This window comes from Salmo trutta, chromosome 35 (genome assembly GCF_901001165.1).
Source record: "Salmo trutta chromosome 35, fSalTru1.1, whole genome shotgun sequence".
Taxonomy (NCBI): domain Eukaryota; kingdom Metazoa; phylum Chordata; class Actinopteri; order Salmoniformes; family Salmonidae; genus Salmo; species Salmo trutta.
In genome coordinates this window covers 7227804-7241777 of record NC_042991.1, presented here as the reverse complement: position 1 = coordinate 7241777, position 13974 = coordinate 7227804, and the positions used below count along the sequence as shown (strand labels likewise).

Here is a 13974-nt window from a genome sequence, read left to right as displayed (position 1 = left end):
TAATGTGTTATTGACTACTGATATTAGTTATGAAATACTCTTTTGTCATTGAAAAAGGTGACCTTCAGACTTTAAATTTAGAACTGCACATCTATGCCACTGTGTGTCAAAAAGGTACCTTTTTAATGTCAATGTGATGGCACAGAGTTCTCAGCAGAGTTGGCCTTCTCTGACATGGGGTTCAGGCAAGTTCAGTCGTCTGCCGTAACCTGAAGTTGCGTAACGGCATACTAAAGGAAGACCATGGAAGAGAGTCTAAAGGACAAGGTATTGAAAAGTATATTTTCAGAGCACCCATTATACACTGTAGATTAGATTGCCAAATTCAGAATTTTTGCTTATATCATAGTTTAGGAGGCTCATCTATTTCCAATATATATCATGGCTGATTAAACCATTATAAGAAATAGCAAGAAACGCCCGGAATTACTCCAGTTGTTCCCTTATGCCCATTTCTACTGGCTGATCAAAGACCTTCCACAAAACAGACATCGTAAGCAACATTACTCTTTCTCATCATTGTGCTTGTTTGTGCTCCTTAAACAATTTCTCCTTACTCCCCCACAACAATTAATAATGAGAAAAAAGGGTCCAATTATTTGATCCCTGTCAAGTTGTACAATAAACCTCTGTCATTAGAGGCTGCATGTTCCGGGTGGAGGACTGTGCTTGGAGGGCAGTGGGGGATGGACAGTCTCTGGGTGACTGTTAGGGATGGGGTGGAAATTGATACAGTATCGCAATATTATTTTTGAGGATATTATGTTGATTCTATGACTCCAAGTTTGTCTGACGACTCATACTGAATTGAATTCCGCTGCTCTATCTGTACATACTGAGACCGCCATCATAGAAGCAATTTTGGCTGAGTGGTGTTGTAAAAAACAATTAGTCAGCGATTGGTTCATCTCCAACTAATCAGAGTATCTGTCACGGATCCCTCCGGAACTTTCATTACGCACATCTGTCCCCTATTCCCACTGATTAGTATTTGTATAAGTGTGCCCTTTGGTTTCTATTGGGCTGTCAATTATTGTTACTATGTCGGTTGGTGTGTGTGAGTACCTGTGCTGTGTGTTTTGGGCTTTCGTGCCATTGTGGATTGCGCAGATGATTACGGGTCTCGTCCCGTGTGTTAATCATTGTGCGCGTGTGTTATTTATTCGAGGTACTCCTCGCTCTTTTGTTTGAGTTTCTACCCAGTGTTTTGTATAGTGTTTGTTTGGTCTTCATCCCCGTGCCTTTACACGGCACGCCGTAATTGGGGCTTAATAAAAAACCCTATTACATATTTCTGCGCCTGTCTCCCGATCCTTCATACCAGCCTGACAGAATAATCGACCATTAAGGGAGACAGCGGGACTGGCCCGTCCGATGATGCTGCGACTGGTCCGTCCGGCACCGCCGCAACTTCGGCAGCTGCAACTGGGTCGTCCGACGTCGCCACAACGGATCCGTCCGACGACACAACTTCAGCAGCTACAACCGGCCCGTCCGACGCACTTCTACTGGCCCGTCCGATGCCGCCGCAACTTGATCGACCCGCACTGCGTTCCTGTGATCGTCCTCGAGGCAAGAAGTTGTCAGGGACGAGATTAAGTCCAGACTCATCGTGGAGAAGAAACCTTAGTGAGCGTGGTTTCAGGTTTTTCAGGGTTTTCCTCTCAAAATCACGCTTTTGTAATAGAAAAACAACAAAATTGGATGTTCTAACAATGCTTAAACCACATCACGAGATCACTTTTAGGTCTGGGAAAAATCAAACAAACGTAATTTTAGGGTGAGCACCAGCAAGAGACTTGCTTGGTTAGCAGTGTTTCTGTAGCACACGTGATTGCAGAGTTTGCTAAACAAATCACCACTGGATTTTGGCAAATAATCATGATATCATTCTGCTAGGTAGGGATCGACTACTTTGTAGTTAACATTTAACCAGAAAACAGTTTTGTTTAGTATCATCGCTAATGACACCACAAAGTGGTAGACAAACACTCACACACAGAAAGGGTTATTCCCACTCTGTTGCCTCCAGAGAAAGTTTAAGGAAAATACGAATCACTTATGCATTTTGTTCATGTCTTATCATAATCTTGTGCAAATTAATTAGTTCTAATAGGTTCAATACATTTCGCTGATTTCCTACGAAGTTCATTACATTTTAGAATATTGTTGAATTCTGTTTTAGTGTTTGGATTCCGTCCACATCACAGATTTTATATGGCCCTATACTCCACACACAATAGCTCTGTGCTGGATGGGCCAAAGCAGAGCAGCAGCCCTCTAATTTCACTGACTCACAGGAATGTCCTATCTGGGTTTTGCATTTGGAAAATGTACAGAATAGATGCTTATATTTTTAAAGCCACTGTGCTCTAGTTCCTCCGCACTGACCCTCAGATCCATGGGCCTTCCGGGGCCTCTATTCAAATCAAATCAAATGTTATTTGTCACAGGTGCCGAATACAACAGGTGTAAACTTTACCATGAAATGTTTACTCTATTGCCAGGCAGCCCGGGTTCAAGGCAATCCAACATCTAACGACCGGCTGGCTCTTTTTCTGCCACTGAATGCCACTTTTAGAGGGACGTGAGAGAGAACACAGGAGCCTGATTAGAAGAGATGAACTCAGGCGCTCGAGGGACAGGCCAATCCATGCACAAATAGCAAGGCTGATTGACTCTGAATGAGCTTATGTTTTTTGGGGGGTGGGGGTTGGGGGGGTAAGAGACCCATCTGAGCGAACTCAGGGGGTGTTGGAGTCTTGCTGACCTGATTCAACCCCACCGATTTGCTACTCGGTTAGGTTGCCTCTTCAATTCTTCTCAATTTGCCTGTTTTTCCCAACGGCCTCATTCTCACATGCAGAGATTTATTTTGTAAACAGAGCGCCCTGCCAGCAACAAGCTAGGCATTTTCCAGAGGAAGCCAGTGGGAGGAACTATAGGAAGACTGGCTCATTGTAATGGCTGGAATGGAATAAGTTGAACAGAGTTAAACATGTGGTTTCCATATGTTTGATGTGTTTCATACCGTTCCATTTATACCGTTCCATTTATTCCATTCTAGCCATTACATTGACCCCGTCCTCCTACAGTTCCTCCCACCAGCCTCCTCTGGCGTCTTCATATTTCATCGGGAGAAAAGAGCAGCTACCCTGGTCTCATTATGGCAGAAACATGCGTAGCCCGTAAATAGCACAGAGGAGAGGAGGAACAGGACAACTGAATAACCTTCCACTTCCTTGTTCCTTCTCATCCTCTCTCCAACCATCCCTCACTCCCTATCTCTGTCAAAAAACAACAACAACAACAGGATGGTAGGAAAAGATATAGAACAGTTTACAGACATGCTCTTCCACAATCAAGTGCAGTGAGAGGATTTGCTTTTCTTAACTTGTGAATGTTGATGTCGAGCTGTTGCGAAGTGATTTCCCTACAGGGTTATACATGAAATGCAGCCGCTGCTCCACAAACATCTCCCACTAGCCTCTCTTTCTCAGTTTATGACCGAGTTAAGTTTTATTTGCACTTTTACAGGCCGCAAAACAGAGTTCTCCGTCTGGAGGGCCAAAACGGGGACCTGTGCATTCATGACACACACACATGCATGCACGCACACAGACACATACACCACAATCAGTCCACTGGAAGAAGCAGCAGGCAGATGTATTGGTGACCACCGAACTGTTAACATCTCCGTAAGTCTCCCGACAGACATTCAAGGGCATATGTTTTCTTCGAATCGTGTCCAACATTTAACATGGGATTGGTTACGGTATAGGCCTACCTCCAGCGCTGTGAGAACACCGGCCGACTGATGAAAGTTATTGTGTATTACATTCTTAATGGTTTCCAGCAATTCCTGCTAAAAATAAGAAACTCTATTCCAATATAAGTCAAACCAGGAGTCCTCTTGGGTGTAGCCTACAACTTGAACTGGAAAATATCCCAAATATAAATGTGCTATTTATCATTTTGTGTCTTTTTGTTTCCATACAAGAGGGACAGGTGAACAGAAGTTAAAGGTCAACTTGAATGTAATCATCGATGTACCTCGTGTAGGCCAACATACACAATTACATACCCTTAAGGTCACCATGATTGCTTTCTGATCTCAGGGTCCACAAAGCCAATTTTGAAAAAAGAGCCACTCCTTGAGACTTGCTTTCTTGTGAAGACCAAGGACTAACAGCAGCATGATTAGAGCTTGAGACCCCTGTTTGTCTAATAAAAACCTCCTCTAGTTCAGACGGTTCAAACTGAATATTAGACATCAAAGATAAACGTAAGTGCATAGTCTCAGATTAGAAAGGAGAAAGTGCTGCTTGCACCCATAGATACAAACATCAGAGGCAGGGGGGCAGCGCAGGCAGACTGACTGATGGAGAGGCTTTTGAAGTGGAGTAGTACTCTGCGCAGTCATGAGTCTCTCTAGTACACACTCAGACTAGGGTTGTAAAATTTGGGAAACTTTCACAGAATTGCCAGGTTTTCCTGGTTGGAGGATTCTGGATTTCCTGCCTATTCCCTCCTGATTCTGGGAAGCTTTCAACCAAGATTTTGGGAAAACCTGGACATTTTTGGAAAAGCTACCAGAATTTTGCAAACATAAGTCAGAAACCATTGTTACTGTCGGGAGACAGCACTTCTATGGTTATAAAGAAACTGTAACTGTATTTTTGTTACATACAGTGCATTCGGAAAGTACACAGACCCCTTGACTTTTTCCCATTTTGTTACTTTACAGCCTTATTCGAAAATGTATTTATTTAATGTTTTTCCATGAATCTACAAACAATACCTCATAAAAACAAAGTGTATTTTTAAAAACATTTTTGCAAATGTACTAAAAATAAAAAAGTGAAATACCTTATTTACATAAATATTCAGACCCTTTGCTATGAGACTCGAAATGTAGCTCAGGTGCATCCTGTTTCCATTGATCATCCTTGAGATGTTTTCACAACTTGATTCGAGTCCACCTGCAGTAAATTCAATTGATTGGACATGATTTGGAAAGGCACACAGCTGTCTATATAAGGTCCCACAGTTGGCAGTGCATGTCAGAGCGAAAACCAAGCCATGAGGTCGAAGGAGTTGTCAGTAGAGCTCAGAGACAGGAATGTATCAAGGCACAGATCTGGGGAAGGGTATCAAAAAATGTCTGCAGCATTGACGGTCACCAAGAACACCCTTATTAAATGGAAGAAATTTGGAACCACCAAGACTCTTCCTAGAGCTGACCGCCCGGCCAAACTGAGCAATCGGGAGAAGGGCCTTGGTCAGGAAGGTGACCAAGAACCCGATGATCACTCTGACAGAGCTCCAGAATTCCTCTGTGGAGATGGGAGAACCATCCAGAAGGACAACCATCTCTTCAGCACTCCACAGATGGAAACCACTCCTCAGTAAAAGGCACATGACATCCCGCTTGGAATTTGCCAAAAGGCACCTAAAGGACTCTCAGACCATGAGAAAAAACATTATCTGGTCTGATGAAACTCTTCGGCCTGAAAGCCATGCATCACGTCTGGAGGAAACCTGACACCATCCCTACGGTGAAGCATGGTGGTGGAAGCATCATGCCGTGGGGATGTTTTTCAGAAGCAGGGACTGGGAGACTAGTCAGGATCGAGGGAAAGAGATCCTTGATGAAAACCTGCTCCAGAGCGCTCGGGACATCAGACTGGGGTGAAGGTTCACCTTCAGGACAAATCTCTGAATGTCCTTGAGTGGCCCAGCCAGAGCCCAGACTTGAACCCGATCGAACATCTCTGGAGACCTCAAAATAGCTGTGCAGCGACGTTCCCCATCCAACCAGACAGAGCTTGAGAGGATCTGCAGAGAAGAATGGGAGAAACTCCTCAAATACAGGTGTAGCTTGTAGCGTCATACCCAAGAAGACTGGACGCTGTAATCGCTACCAAAGCTACTTCAACAAAGAACTGAGTAAAGTGTCTGAATACTTATGTAAATATCATATTTACGTGTTTTTTTAAAAATACATTTGCAAAAGTTTTAAAAAACAATATTTTTTTTGCTTTGTCATTGTAGTGTATTGTGTGTAGATTGATGAGGGAAAACAACAATTTCATCCATTTTAGAAAAAGGCTATAACGTAACAAAATGTGGAAAAAGTCAAGGGATCTGAATACTTTCCGAATGCATTGTACACATTGCAATGTACTGAGCATTGAAGATAGTTAGAGTCGTTTTCTTGCTTTTAGCAAGTGTGCTAATACCTCTTTAATGATGTTCAGTTAAGTGGGTCAAATTTCGAAACTTCTGCCCAGAAATTGATTCGTGATGATTCTGTAACTATACTTTGGCCACCCAATTTGATGAACTGGTTAAAAAAAACACATTAATACAACTGTGGATATATGAAGCACTAACATCACACCTAATGGTTATTCCAGCACCTGTTTTATTTATGATGAATATTGAATCGTGTAATGAGATTCATTTTCTGTCCTGAAATAAAAGTAATTTATTCTGGAGAGAAATACTTTTTTCCCCTCACTGTGTGTGTGTGTGTGTGTGTGTGTGTGTGTGTGTGTGTGTGTGTGTGTGTGTGTGTGTGTGTGTGTGTGTGTGTGTGTATGTATATATATGTATATATATATATATATATATATATATATATATACACATACACATACACATACACACACACACACACACAGTGAGGGGAAAAAAGTACACTGCTCAAAAAAATAAAGGGAACACTTAAACAACACATCCTAGATCTGAAATAAATAAATAATCTTATTAAATACTTTTTCTTTACATAGTTGAATGTGCTGACAACAAATTCACACAAAAATAATCAATGGAAATCCAATTTATCAACCCATGGAGGTCTGGATTTGGAGTCACACTCAAAATTAAAGTGGAAAATCACACTACAGGCTGATCCAACTTTGATGTAATGTCCTTAAAATAAGTCAAAATGAGGCTCAGGTAGTGTGTGTGGCCTCCGCGTGCCTGTATGACCTCCCTACAACGCCTGGGCATGCTCCTGATGAGGTGGCGGATGGTCTCCTGAGGGATCTCCTCCCAGACCTGGACTAAAGCATCCGCCAACTCCTGGACAGTCTGTGGTGCAATGTGGCGTTGGTGGATGGAGCGAGACATGATGTCCCAGATGTGCTCAATTGGATTCAGGTCTGGGGAACGGGCGGGCCAGTCCATAGCATCAATGCCTTCCTCTTGCAGGAACTGCTGACACACTCCAGCCACATGAGGTCTAGCATTGTCTTGCATTAGGAGGAACCCAGGGCCAACCGCACCAGCATATGGTCTCACAAGGGGTCTGAGGATTTCATCTCGGTACCTAATGGCAGTCAGGCTACCTCTGGTGAACACATGGAGGGCTGTGCGGCCCCCCAAAGAAATGCCACCCCACACCATGACTGTCCCACCGCCAAACCGGTCATGCTGGAGGATGTTGCAGGCAGCAGAACGTTCTCCACGGCGTCTCCAGACTCTCACGTCTGTCACGTGCTCAGTGTGAACCTGCTTTCATCTGTGAAGAGCACAGGGCGTCAGTGGTGAATTTGCCAATCTTGGTGTTCTCTGGCAAATGCCAAACGTCCTGCACGGTGTTGAGCTGTAAGCACAACCCCCACCTGTGGACATCGGGCCCTCATACCACCCTCATGGAGTCTGTTTCTGACCGTTTGAGCAGACACATGCACATTTGTGGCCTGCTGGAGGTCATTTTGCAGGGCTCTGGCAGTGTTCCTCCTGCTCCTCCTTGCACAAAGGCGGAGGTAGCGGTCCTGCTGCTGGGTTGTTGCCCTCCTACGGCCTCCTCCACATCTCCTGATGTACTGGCCTGTCTCCTGGTAGGGCCTCCATGCTCTGGACACCACGCTGACTGACACAGCAAACCTTCTTGCCACAGCTCGCATTGATGTGCCATCCTGGATGAGCTGCACTACCTGAGCCACTTGTGTGGGTTGTAAACTCCGTCTCATGCTACCACTAGAGTGAAAGTACCGCCAGCATTCAAAAGTGACCAAAACATCAGCCAGGAAGCATAGGAACTGAGAAGTGGTCTGTGGTCACCACCTGCTGAACCACTCCTTTATTGGGGGTGTCTTGCTTATTGCCTATAATTTCCACCTGTTGTCTATTCCATTTGCACAACAGCATGTGAAATTTATTGTCAATCAGTGTTGCTTCCTAAGTGGACAGTTTGATTTCACAGAAGTGTGATTGACTTGAAGTTACATTGTGTTGTTTAAGTGTTCCCTTTATTTTTTTGAGCAGTATATTTGATCCCCTGCTGATTTTGTATGTTTGCCCACTGACAAAGACATGATCAGTCTATCATTTTAATGGTAGGTTTATTTGAACAGTGAGAGACACTATCCGAAGGGTAAAGAAGGGTGACGCGCCCGGCGCGTTTCGTGACAAAAAAAATCAAAATATTCCATTACCGTACTTCGAAGCATGTCAAACGCTGTTTAAAATCTATTTTTATGCGATTTTCCTCGTAAAAAAGCGATAATATTCCGACCGGGAGTCGTTGTTTTCGTTCAAAGACTGAAAATTTAAACATGGAGTCGTCTCGTGCACGCGCCCCCAGTCTCATTGTTGTCAGATCGACCACTTTCCAAATGCGCTACTGTTTTTCAGCCATGGCCTGCAAAATCATCATTCAACGTTCTGGCGCCTTCTGAGAGCCTATGGGAGCGTTAGAAAATGTCACGTTACAGCAGAGATCCCCTGTTTTGGATAGAGATGATCAAGAAGGCCAAGAAATGGTCAGAGAGGGCGCTTCCTGTTTGGAATCTGCTCAGGTTTTGGCCTGCCAAATGAGTTCTGTTATACTCACAGACACCATTCAAACAGTTTTAGAAACTTTGGAGTGTTTTCTATCCAAAGCTAATAATTATATGCATATTCTAGTTTCTGGGCAGGAGTAATAATCAGATTAAATCGGGTACGTTTTTTATCCGGCCGTGAAAATACTGCCCCCTATCCATAACAAGTTAAATAAGCATGCTCCATTCAAAAAATGTAGAACTAGGAATAGATATAGCCCTTGGTTCACTCCAGACCTGTCTGCCCTTGACCAGCACAAAAACATTCTGTGGCGTTCTACATTAGCATCGAATAGCCCTCGTGATATGCAACTTTTCAGGGAAGTTAGGAACCAATATACATAGGCAGTTAGGAAAGCTAAGGCTAGCTTTTTCAAACAGAAATTTGCATCCTGTAGTACAAACTCAAAAAAGTTCTGGGACACTGTAAAGTCCATGGAGAATAAGAGCACCTCCTCCCAGCTGCCCACTGCACTGAGGCTAGGAAACACTGTCACTACCAATAAATACACAATAATTGAGAATTTCAATAAGCAATTTTCTACGGCTGGCCATGCTTTCCACCTGGCTACCCCTACCCCAGTCAACAGCCCTACGCTCCCCACAGCAACTCGCCCAAACCTCCTCCACTTCTCCTTCACCCAAATCCAGATAGCTGATGTTCTGAAAGAGCTGCAAAATCTGGACCCCTACAAATCATCCGGGCTAGACAGTCTGGACCCTCTCTTTCTAAAATTATCTGCCAAAATTATTGCAACCCCTATTACTAGCCTGTTCAACCTCTCTTTTGTATCGTCTGAGATTCCCATAGATTGGAAAGCTGCCGCGGTCATCCCCCTCTTCAAAGGGGGAGACACTCTAGACCCAAACTGCTACAGACCTATATCTATTCTACCCTGCCTTTCTAAGGTCTTTGAAAGCCAAATTAACAAACAGATTACCGACCATTTCGAATCTCACCGTACCTTCTCCGCTATGCAATCTGGTTTCAGAGCTGGTCATGGGTGCACCTCAGCCACGCTCAAGGTCTTAAACGATATCATAACCGCCATCGATAAGACACATTACTGGGCAGCCATATTCATCCACCTGGCTAAGGCTTTCGACTCTGTCAATCACAACATTCTTATTGGCAGACTCAACATCCTTGGTTTCTCAAATGATTGCCTCGCTTGGTTCACCAACTACTTCTCCGATAGAGTTCAGTATGTCAAATCGGAGGGCCTGTTGTCCGGACCTCTGGCAGTCTCTATGGGGGTGCCACAGGGTTCAATTCTCGGGCCGACTCTCTTCTCTGTATACATCAATGATGTCGCTCTCGCTGTTGGTGATTCCTTGATCCACCTCTATGCAGACGACACCCTTCTATATACCTCTGGCCCTTCGTTGGACACTGTGTTAACTAACCTCCAGATGAACTTCAATGCCATACAACTCTCCTTCCGTGGCCTCCAACTGTTCTTAAATGCAAGTAAAACTAAATGCATGCTCTTCAACCAATCGCTGCCTGCACCTGCCCGCCCGTCCAGCATCACTACTCTGGACGGTTCGGACTTAGAATATGTGGACAACTACAAATACCTAGGTGTCTGGTTAGACTGTAAACTCTCCTTCCAGACTCACATTAAACATCTCCAATGCAAAATTAAAATCTAGAATCGGCTTCCTATTTCGCAACAAAGTATCCTTCACCCATGCTGCCAAATATACCCTCATAAAACTGACTATCCTACCGATCCTCGACTTCGTCGATGTAATTGACAAAATAGCCTCCAACACTCTACTCAACAAATTGGATGCAGTCTATCACAGTGCCATCCGTTTTGTCACCAAAGCCCCATATACTACCCACCACTGCGACCTGTATGCTCTCATTGGCTGGCCCTCGCTTCATACTCGTCGCTAAACCCAAAAATCCAGGTCATCTACAAGTCTCTGCTAGGTAAAACCCCGCCTTATCTCAGCTCACTGGCAGCACCCACCGGTAGCTCCAGCAGGTATATCTCACTGGTCATCCCCAAAGCCAATTCTTCCTTTGGACGCTTCTCCTTCCAGTTCTCTGCTGCCAATGACTGGAACGAACTGCAAAAATCACTGAAGCTGGAGACTCTTACCTCCTCCACTAGCTTTAAGCACCAGCTGTCAGAGCAGCTCATAGATCCCTGCACCTGTACATAGCTCATCTGTAAATAGCCCATCCAATCTACCTCATCCCCATACTGTATTTATTTATTTATTTTGCTCCTTTGCACCCCAGTATCTCAACTTGCACATTCATCTTCTGCACATCCTACCATTCCAGTGTTTAATTGCTATATTATAATTACTTTGCCACCATGGCCTATTTATTGCCTTACCTCTCTTATCCTACCTCATTTGCACATGCTGTAAATAGATTTTTGTACTGTATTATTGATTGTATGTTTGTTTATTCCATGTGTAACTCAGTGTTTTTGTATGTGTCGAACTGCTTTGCTTTATCTTGGCCAGGTCGCAGTTTCAAATGAGAACTTGTTCTCAGCTAGCCTACCTGGTTAAATAAAGGTGGAGAAAAAAAGTTTCTGGAAAGTGAATCCTGTGTGTTCTTCAATACATCCACATCCTTCTGTGTGAACTGAAGGCTTGTTTTAATGTCTTGTACATCTTTAGTTAGGTCGTCCAGCCGTTTGTTGGTAGACTCCATGATCATTTGTGTGAAGCTTTTAAAGTTATTTCCTGCTGAAGTATCATTTCCTTATGTAAAACTTTATGCTTCTCCAAGAGTTCACGTACCTGCCCAGCAGAGACAAATCTCATCTCATTGATTGGACTCCAGGTTAGCTGACTCCTGACTCCAATTAGCTTTTGGAGAAGTCATTAGCCTAGGGTTTCACATACTTTTTCCAACCTACACTGTGCATTTTTAAATGTTTAAATTACACAACTACTTTCAGGTCTCTCTCCAGAGATGTTCGATCGGGTTCAAGTCCAGGCTCTGGCTGGGCCACTCAAGGACATTCAGACACTTGTCCAGAAGCCACTCCTGCATTGCCCCCTTACACTCAATTGTGTGTTGATTGTGTGTTTTGGATCATTGTCTTGCTGCATGACCCAGCTGCACTTCTACTTCATCTCAGAGACGGATGACCTGACATTCTCCTATAGAATTCCCTGAGGCAGCAAAGCATCCCCAAAGCATCCCACTACCACCACCATGCCTGAGCGTTGGTATGAGGTTCTTACTGTGGAATAAAGTGTTTTGTTTTTGCCAGATGTAATGGCACCCATGTCATCCAAAAAGTTAACTCAAGTTTTCCAAAAAGCACCTGGATGAACACCAAGACTCTTGGAAGAATGTTCTATGGACGGATGAGTCAAAAGTCTAACTTTTTGGATGACATGGGTCCCATTATGCCTGGTGAAAACCAAACACTGTTTTCCACACTAAGAACCTTAAACCAACAGTCAAGCATAGTGGTGGTAGTGGGATGGTTTGGGGATGCTATCAATATTTTTACTATTTTATACATTGTGTAATAATAGTAAAGACATCAAAACTATGAAATAACACATATGGAATCATGTAGTAACCAAAAAAGTACTAAACAAATGTAAATATATATTTTTTTTGAGATTCTTTGCCTTGATGACAGCTTTGCACACTCTGATGAAGGTGCACATGGGCCTATTTATATAATGAATATGAATTCGGAGGGCAGAAATGAAGAATTAAAGATTACAACCGCTTACTTTCAGTTATTTGAAAATGAAATCCTCTCCAAAATGTCATAATTTTTTAAACAAGGACTTGAAAATGAGATTGTGAACTCTGCAAGAAACGTTTCCAGTCCGAGAATGAGAATGGTAAATGACTGTAATTAATACATTCATTCAATACATTGGAATACAAAATAAGCCATCCATCCACCATTATGGGCTATTAGCAGGACAATAGACTCTTGCCAAGAAGGAGGGTATGGGGAGAATTGTATCGTTACGGATGAATGTTTTCAGTTGACGCCAAACAAGTTTGATTGGGTTTAAATCAGGAGACCTACATGTAGAGATTAGGGGAAAAAATGGTATATACTGTAGGCCTACCGTAGGTGTTGTAGGTCTTTTATTTATTTATTTTTATTTAACCTTTATTTTACTATTTTACTACATCTGCTGATGTCTTGACGGTGTTTATGCCCTCATTTGCAATGCAAACCCGGGCGTCAGGGTGACTACCCGTTCCAGGGTTAGGACTGTAACCACCAGAGGACTTGAAAATGATCCGGAGCTGAGAGGATCACCAAAACTAAAGATATTTTGGTTTCAGTGCATTTTCTTTAAAAAATGTATATAGCCTATATGTAGGCATACTCTGTAATAAAATCTATAATTGGGTACTAAAAACGTGAATGTGTTTTCACAGAGCATACAACCGTGCCGACAACCCTCCGTGAAGTGGACAAAGGGCTGGACAACGGGCCGCATTAAAAAAAACGCATGGTTCCCAAGAAAGCGGTTAGTTTTGCTAGATTCTTAAAATGTGTTTCTGTACGTAGCATTTGTGTGTTGGAGTCACTTTTAATTCTTAATTGTTATAGGCCACTGTAATTGATGAGGGCTCAGGGCAATACCATTCTGCTCACCTGATGAAAGTGCACATGGATCAGATTCAAACTTTGAAGACCGAGATCGAGTCAATGAAGGCAGACCAGCAGAAACATTCTCTGAGGGCAGAGATACGGGCGACAGCTGATGCATTGGTCCAGAGCCAGGCGGTATTGGCGGAGAGTCAGGCACACCTGTGAGCTCTGGAACTCCACCTCCGACAGGCAGAGTCAACATATGTGTGTTCTCCTGTTTTGTGCTGTTCTGTAGTTTCGACCCAATGATTCGTCTGACAAACAAGGACCTTTGTGTACTGCAGGCCCAGGCATGTAGCTCAGGACCTGAAGCAAGGATATTCATATTCTTGATACCATTTGAAAGGAAACACTTTGAAGTTTGTGGAAATGTGAAATGAATGTAGGAGAATATAACACATTAGATTTGGTAAAAGATAATACAAAGAAAAAACCATGTTTTTTTGCAATTTTTTTTGTACCACCATCTTTGAAATGCGAGAGAAAGGCCAAGTATTATTCCAGACAAGGCGCAATTTAGATTT

The 13974-nt window shown here is 43.3% G+C and overlaps 1 long non-coding RNA gene across 1 annotated transcript; it reads left to right on the top strand.

The window, feature by feature from the left end:
- Window positions 1-324: 324 nt before the first annotated feature.
- Window positions 325-13576, top strand: LOC115174526 (uncharacterized). The gene is made up of 3 exons (XR_003871792.1): window positions 325-493; window positions 13234-13325; window positions 13409-13576. It is a non-coding gene; the product is annotated as an uncharacterized LOC115174526 (long non-coding RNA).
- The last annotated feature ends 398 nt before the right edge of the window (window positions 13577-13974 follow it).